Source organism: Podarcis bocagei (assembly GCF_964188305.1).
Source record: "Podarcis bocagei genome assembly, chromosome: 3".
Classification (NCBI taxonomy): Eukaryota; Metazoa; Chordata; class Lepidosauria; order Squamata; family Lacertidae; genus Podarcis; species Podarcis bocagei.
In genome coordinates, this window is record NC_138127.1 from 75,086,210 (window position 1) to 75,094,203 (window position 7,994).

A 7,994-nucleotide genomic window follows, 5' to 3' on the forward strand; every position below is an offset into this window, starting at 1 on the left:
GAGCAGGATGTCTACACACACCCCAATAAATAGAAAATCAAAGGCCTAAATTAAATACTCAGATTTTCTTATGCCTTACAAGTAGGGCCATGTCAATGTAAAGTTCATCCAAATATCTCAATATACAATGCTAGATGTTCCCAAAGGCTAATCAGACTTAACCAAATAGCTGACTGTATAAACATTTGAAATTGTAGTGAACTAAATCAAAATGGAGGCATATGCTATCAACAGTGTAATAGATTCTGAACTTAAAAATGGAAAGTGCAGTGCTGGTGGTCAACAAAAGGGGTTTAAAGACTCTCTCAAGGCAAATCTAAAAAAAATGTAGTATAAACATAGACAACTGGGAAACACTGACCTGTGAGTGCTCCAGTTGGAGAACAGCCTTTACCAAAGGTGTCATGGGCTTTGAAGATGCTCAAACTCAGGACGAAAGAGAGAAACGTGCTAAGAGGAAGACATGCTTGGCAAACCATCATCATTATCACCTCCTGCCCGGAAAGCTATGACCCCACTGTGGAAGGACGTGTGGATCCAGAATTGGCCTCCACAGTCACTTATGGACTCACTGTTAAGACCGTGTTTATGGAAGACAATCTTACTTGGCTATGAGTGATCACCAAAGAGAGAAGAGATTATTTTCGTGCCATGTTTTTTTAGGAAGAAGAAAAAAAGCCTCTCGCCAAAGAACAGAGAGGGGCATTTAAAATCCAGCTATTAACACTTAACATCCAATCCCTGGCACTTTTAACTAAGCCAGTCACCATGCCACTACAAGAAGCCTCCTAGCCTCATAAGAGATGTGTATCAGGAGGTGGTGATTCAAGAAGTGCAGCTTCTTCAGTTGAACTGTATCCATGCATCACAGAGAACTTGATCATCATGCAAGCCTAATGGAGGGTGGGTGGGAAGAGAAGAGCTCTCGTGGAAGAAGGAAAGTCTACTCTGGGGACATCTCCTCCAGATGTTGTTGGACTCCGGCTCCCATCATCCCTGGCCATCGGCCATGCTGGCTGGGTCTGATGGGAGTCTGATGGACTGTTAGTGTTTGAAGGGATACAATGCTATAGCCACCAATGGTCAGCTCATTCCATTTCATCACTCCTAATTGATTTCCCCTCCCAATCCCAAGGGAATCAAAGGAATTGTGAAACTGAACAAGCATCTTCTGGTTTAGAAAGTTTCACTCCTAAGGGAAGTGGCATTCTTTGTTGCCATTTTAAGGACAAAAAGTGTAATAGCATCTGTTGATGTATATGAAAATATGCAGGCATTTTCATTTGAGAGGGAAAGTAAAATTCAAATCAACTCCCAGCTCTGTTTTGTTGAGGGTTCTTTCCCTCGTTTTTGACTAATCCTTCTCCTCTGCCTTTAGGAAGAACAAGACAACAACATACATTTTAAAAAGTGATGGGGGGAATTTCTCCATGCCAGAGGACTCAAGCACCATCTAGCGGCATCATCCATTCATTACATTGTCAATGAACATTGTTCCAAGTGTCAAAATCGGAACCCGTCATGAGCAACAAACTATACCCCACATAAAATACGAATTCAGCTGTGTCTGTGTAACACACAAAAATAAATGAATACACGTTTGAGATAATTAAGACAGGGCAGAAACTAGAGTTGTATTTGGCCCTAACCGTGGTTTTCAAAAGCTTTTCAAAAAAGTGAAGTAGCAGTTGGGGTGGAGGGTGAATTTGGGCCTGAATTGAACTGTTAATCATCCTGTTTATGTTCGAGAGAAGAAGCATGGGGTTGTAGTAGTATTACTCATAATATGCAAAAACAATAAAAATAAACCACCTTCAATTTTCAAAAACCATTTTTTGTCCCCATCCTCCTCCCTGCCGCGCGCTACAAAGGCCACACTGAGACCAAGGAAGCCAACAGGTAGTGCCACCCCTTGGGCACCTTTGCCTCAGTCTGCTTCTCCTGGTGCTCTTCCCTCTCTCCCCCTCCCACTAATAACTGCTTCTTTCCCCTCAGCCACCATGTCCTTTTGTGACATCAGAGGCAGTTTGTAGCTAATGGCAACAGCGCAACCTTCCTAGATCTGATGGTTGCGGGGGCACCACAGCAGTGAGTTGCTTATTATTAAAAAAATATTTACAGTTCAACCTTCATATGTACTGTTACCTATTTGTGCCCCAACTTCAACCCACAAATATCCCCTGGCTTTTGTCAACTGGCTGCTGAAAGTGAATTTCAACGAGCGTAAATCTACAAACATCCACCTACTTCAGCCTCATGGCATTTCACTAATATCTGAATGAGAACCCATTGGCTTCCACCCACTAACATCTTCCAGGTTCAGTTAGGTCCATCACTAGATATGAGCCAGTTTCTGACAATGGGTGTCAGCCACCTTCAAGCCCCAACTCTGCTCAGCAAGTGAACTTGCCTTATTATCGTTCCACAGCATCCCACAGCTAGACGATTGCTTCTGTCCATCTGCTGATTCCCCTCCTCCAAGTGGCAAAATGGGCAACACTTCCTGTCCCAGCTGTTGCCCACTGTGGTCTGTTGGGAAAGAGGAAAGGGCTCACTTTTATACCCACCCAGTTGCCATGGGCATTTGTGATGTCACAGGTAGTCCGTAGCCAATGGCAACCGCTGGGGATGCATCACCAGAATCTCCTCAGGCCTCACAATGGTAGGTGCACCTCAGCAGTGATTTATTTGCATGCTTGTTTATTATTAGAATCATAGACCTGTAGGGACCCTAGGAGTCATCTACAGGAATCATAGCTGAAGAATCTCTGACAGAGGGCCACCCAACCTCTGTTTAGAAACCTCCATTGAGGAGAGTCAGCTACCTTCCAAGGCAGTTCATTCCACAGTCAAACAGCTCTCACTGTCAGAAAATTCCTCCTAGTTTTTAGTCAGAATCTCCTTTCTTGTAATTGTCATCCATTGGCCCAGGTCCACAACAACTCTCTTCCTCTCCCGTATGACAACATTAGCTGGAAAGGAAATGGGGGAACCTGGGCTCTTCGTGTTCCCGACAGCCATGGAGGCAGTGTTGCAACCCATCCTGTATAATACAGGATCATCCTGTATTTCAGTGTAAAATGCTACATCCTGTATTGATTCATTGCAGGACAGAGTTTGTCCCGTATTTCTGTATTCTGCTACGTACTCTTTCTCTCAGCCAAGTAGAGGTTCCTTTCCTCATCCTGCCTCCAAGGAGGACCAAACCAGGGCAAGGCTTTCATGTTGTTGCTTCCAGTTCCCTGCTGTTTTGGCTGAATTAAGGCAGCCATCTGCAGAGCTGCAGCCTGTGAGCTCTGGGCCCCGTCCTTCAAGGAGGAACAGGTTCTGAGGCTCTAGAAGCAAGCCGCTTTGTGTCAGCGTAGCCCAGAAGCCCCATTTCCAAACAAAGTTATCTGCATGACATTTGAAAGAGGAGGGTTGGGGGTGAAATAGCTCTCCACAAGGATTGCTCCCTACCTAATATTTTCTCTCTCTTTCAGAAATTTAACAAAGCTCATTCCCTCATCAGAATATGCCCTCCCCCATTTATTTACTTATTTGCCCTGGCCTGCATGTATTGCTGTACATGCGCATTTATGTGAAAGGGTGCATGAAATGTCATGTATTTAAGCTCTGTGCAGCAAAGCACAGACAGATTTACAAATTCATGTGTATGTGTGTGTGGCAAATTCCAGAGGGGCCACCCTGTTAGGCTGCAATACATTGTAATGCATTGCTTAGTCTGCATCAGGTGAAAAAAAATCCACCACTGCAGGCCCCCCCCCCCGTATTTTGCCAAAACAATGGTGGCAACTCTAAGTGGAAGCTGCTCCAGCTCTGGCTTCTTGGCTTCTTACTTACAACTCCAAGGGGCGGCAGCACCGACTGACAGCTTCCTCCTCTTTAGTTTCAGTTTTGTACAACACAGCAGGGAGGAGGAGGGTCGGACCAGAAGCAGAAGGAGGTGGTTCTGCCTGTCATTGGCTCAGGTGGCACCTACCCTTGGTTTCCCTGCCCTCTGCCCTCTGGAATACCTCCTCTAAAAGTGTAGGCCATAGTTGAAGGACCTGCAAGAGAAGGAAACCGCAGGAGCAAAATGCATATGTTTTTATGCTGGAAAGCTCTCCAGCCAGGTAAATTGCAAACATGGAAAGGCAACCCAAACATAAGCCGCCTGTGGCATAGTTTGAGTTTCTCTTATGAGAAGGGCTGAACGGCAAGGGGCAGCATAAGACCTTCACACTCACTCCTAATTTATGGATAGGTAGCCGTGTTGGTCTGCCATAGTCAAAATAAAAAAATTCCTTCCTGTAGCACCTTAAAGACCAACTAAGTTAGTTCTTGGTATAAGCTTTCGTGTGCATGCACACTTCTTCAGATACCCGTTGTCCTATAGGAGACGTTGTCCTAATTTATGAAATGTGCAATTGTCACCAGAGGGCAGCAAAGGAGCATTAATGCTTGCTGATTTGCGGCCAGTAGATGTGTTACAAGAGAAAAGGAGCTGAAGAGGTTATGGAGGGCATTCAGAGCTGATTTCTTCTGCAAAGTGATGTTACCTGTCGCAGAGCTGGAAGTAGGAGCGGAGCAGGCTGCCTCAGAAGGTGGTAGACTTTCCCCTGTTGAAGTTGTGTAAGCCGAGGCTAGATGACTACAGAGATGCTGTAGCAGTGAACTTCCTGCATGGACAGGGTTGAACTAGATGGCGTTTGAGGTTCCTTCCAACTCTATGATCCTAAAATACCTATTTGCAGCAGGCTTGGCTCACCTGTGGCCTGCGAAATGTGATTGGACTTCAAATCCCATCAGCCCTGGCCAGCATGTGCCCTAGTCAGGGATGATGGGAGTTGCAGTTCCAGCAACATTGGGTGAGAGGGAGACACACAGGTGAGCCACTCCTGCCCTATGGGGTCAAAGTTCTTTCAGGGTCTTTCAACACACCCTGTTTTTTTTTTTTAAAAAAATGTTCAGTTCATATTAAGCATTAGCTAGAAAAGGCTTGAATTATCCAAAAGCATAGCTACCTGAGTTCTCTCCATGAAGCTTAGAAGAAGCTGCAGAGCTTCCTTTTACTGAGGATCACCTCCCCACCAAGTGGTGGCTGGTGTGCACTGGGAGAAGGCATAGCAAAAGGCAGGAGGACCAACACTAGGTGGAACTAGAGCCAATAACAGGCAGAGTCAAGCAGTTCTGTCCCCCAGCCAGCTCCCTGCTTAGTTCTATGAGGGCAAAACTGACACCAAGGAAGAGGACGCAGACAAGCAGTGCCACCCCCTGAACTGGTTGCCTGTAAAAAAAGAAGGAAGGCAGGTTGGAGCTGGCTGAGAGCAAACTGAGGCTGAGGGGGCAATGCTCCATTTGCCCTAATAAACCAGCCTACACTGGGCTCTCCAGACTGGGTTTTATGTTTGGCTTTTCATAGGCGTTTCCTGGGAAAAGTCATTGATAGTGCAATAGTGGTGGATTGATACTGGACTGTCCGCACATCGTTCTGCTTTATTAGTTGTTCTGCAATGCCTCCCCAGTGTTCCCGTCTGGAGAGGCACTCTTCTGCTGCAGTGCAACGAAAGCAGGATGAAAAATAAACTGGGACGTTCATGGTCCAGAAAGTTACAGGGGGAAGCTCTGAAACACCTGAAGGCACAAACTGTTATCAAAAGTGAGACCCCATATAACTGCCCTGATACCCTCATGAGGAAATCATCAGGAATGCTCAATTAAAAAAGATGTTTGGGAGGGACCCTGAGTCAGACCAGGGGCCATTTAGCTAACTCGCTGCTATCTATCCTGACTGGCAGCAGATCTCCCCAGGTAATGTTCTTTTCCTAGCCCTTCCACCCAAAAGGCTTCTGCTGGCAACGTCAGAGATTGAACTTGGCCTTTCAAACATATGCTCTGCCACTGAGTCATTGCCTCCTCTGGGATTATTCCTAACCTTTTCTGGGTTCACCCTGTCAGCTTATCAACTGATACGCCACACGTGAGCTTACCTGCGAGGCGATTGCTTGGGTGCATGTATCCATGCTCTGGTAACCATTTAGAGCAGGAGAGGGGATTTCTTCTCCCCTCCCAATGTTCCTGAACTGCAACTCCCATGAGCCCTAGCAAGCATGCCAATAGCCAGGGAGGATGGGAGTTGTAGTTCAGCAACATCTGGAGGGCCAAGATTCTCCACACCTGATTTAAGAGTACGTATTGAAAAATGTGTTGCCATTAACAAAGACCCAGAAGCTACCATGATCCAGAACAGGGCTGCAAGGTTATTAATCTGGGCTGTTTGATCATATGGTGCCTGTGTTTTATCAGTTGCACTGGCTCCATGTTGACTTCTGGTCCCAAATGCTGGGTTAAGCCCTTAAAGATCTCAATGGCTTGGGACCAAGTGGCCTGAAATACTGTTTACCTCTATATTCACTTACCTGGAACTTAAGATCCTTTCCAGAGGACCTGCTTCAGTGCCTGCACCAAATGGAGGCGGGCGACCGCTAGGGAGAGCGCCTTTTCAGTAGTGGCACCCCGGTTGGGAACAGCCTTCCCTGGGAGGCTGGCTTGGTGCCATCTCTGTGGTCTTTGAGACCTTTCTGTTCATCCAGGCCTTTTAAATAACTTACATAGCAGGAACCACTCAGTGTATCTTGTGGAAGATTGTTAGTACTGTCTATGACACTGACTGGCAGTGTCTCTCTCTCTTTCCCAGCCCTACCTGGAGATGCCATATGGGGGCTGAAGCTAGGACCTTCTGCATGCCAAGCAGATGCCCTAGTACAGGGCTAGGGCCCTGCCCTGTGTGTGCTGACTTCGGAGTCAGCCCCATTGGCCTCAAGGGGACATACTTCCTAGTCAACATGCATCAGACTGAGTGGTAAAGCAGCCCGCCCTTAGCGCAATGACCTCTTGCAGGGCTGATCTCGGGGAACAAGAGGTTTTAAAAATGTGGCATACTGAATCTGGTGAGCCATTGTCTGTTGAGCAAAGGCTGAGCTTACATCTATATAGAAAGGGAAAGGTGTAATATTGCTTTATCTGTCCTTGCTTTAGGACAATGGAAGCAGAGAGAGGGTGGAGAGGCTGGTGGGGTTCTGACAAGTGTTGATCTCCCAGCTAACCAAGCCGAAGAGCCACCGAGGTACCCTGCTGTGCAAACTGCTGCTTATAGGAGACGTTGTCAATTCAATCTCCTGCCAAGTGTTACCTGATTTAAAGGGAGAGTCGGTGGAAGCACCCGAGGAACCTTCGGTGCAGAAAGAGATTGATTATGGAATAAAATTATAACATTATAGCTCTGAGCATGTCTTCATACCCAATCTGTAGAAGATGATTGCATCCCAATCAATTTATGGCTACCAGTTTTCAACAACAACCCCCCCCCCCAAATCTCCACCCCCCACTTTAGCTTCTCTCTGAAAATCTTCGAGGTGGAATGAGCTTGTCCAACATTTTTCTTTGGAGGTTTTTAAAACCCGTCTTTGCTTTCCACCATGGACAGCTTGACGGTTGCATTTGTGCAAAGCGAGGAAAAGGACAAAAAGCAGCTGCAAGTTAAGGATACAGTGGTACCTCTAGTTACAAACTTAATTCGTTCTGGAGGTCTGTTTTTAACCTGAAACTGTTCTTAACTAGAGGTGTGCTTTCGCTAATGCTTTCGCACAATTTCTCTTCTCATCCTGGGGTAAAGTTGTCGAGGTAACTCTTCCAGGTTAGTGGAGTTTGTAACCTGAAGCATTTGTAACCTGAGGCATTTGTAACTCGAGGTACCGCTGTAATGGTGACGCTTAATTTGTTGGGCTTGGGTGGGTGGGTGCTGGATGTAAGAAACTGTGTGTATTCTGAGTTGGTAAGACTTGAGCCCACAGCAAATCCTGCCGTAGTACTTTGGGATCCCAGGCAAAGGAATTCTCCAAGGAGCCTGGTTCTTCCTCACCTCTTTTCAACCCCATAACAACCCTGTGAGGTAGGTTAGCCCAAGATCACCCAGTCAGCTTAGTGGCAGAGTAGGGATTTGACTGTGGTTT

The 7,994-nt window shown here is 46.4% G+C and overlaps 1 long non-coding RNA gene across 1 annotated transcript; it reads left to right on the forward strand.

Annotated features, from left to right (window-relative positions):
• Window positions 1-2,540: 2,540 nt before the first annotated feature.
• On the forward strand, window positions 2,541-7,259 carry LOC308582937. The gene is made up of 2 exons (XR_014005952.1): window positions 2,541-2,662; window positions 7,021-7,259. It is a non-coding gene; the product is annotated as an uncharacterized lncRNA (long non-coding RNA).
• Window positions 7,260-7,994: the final 735 nt, after the last annotated feature.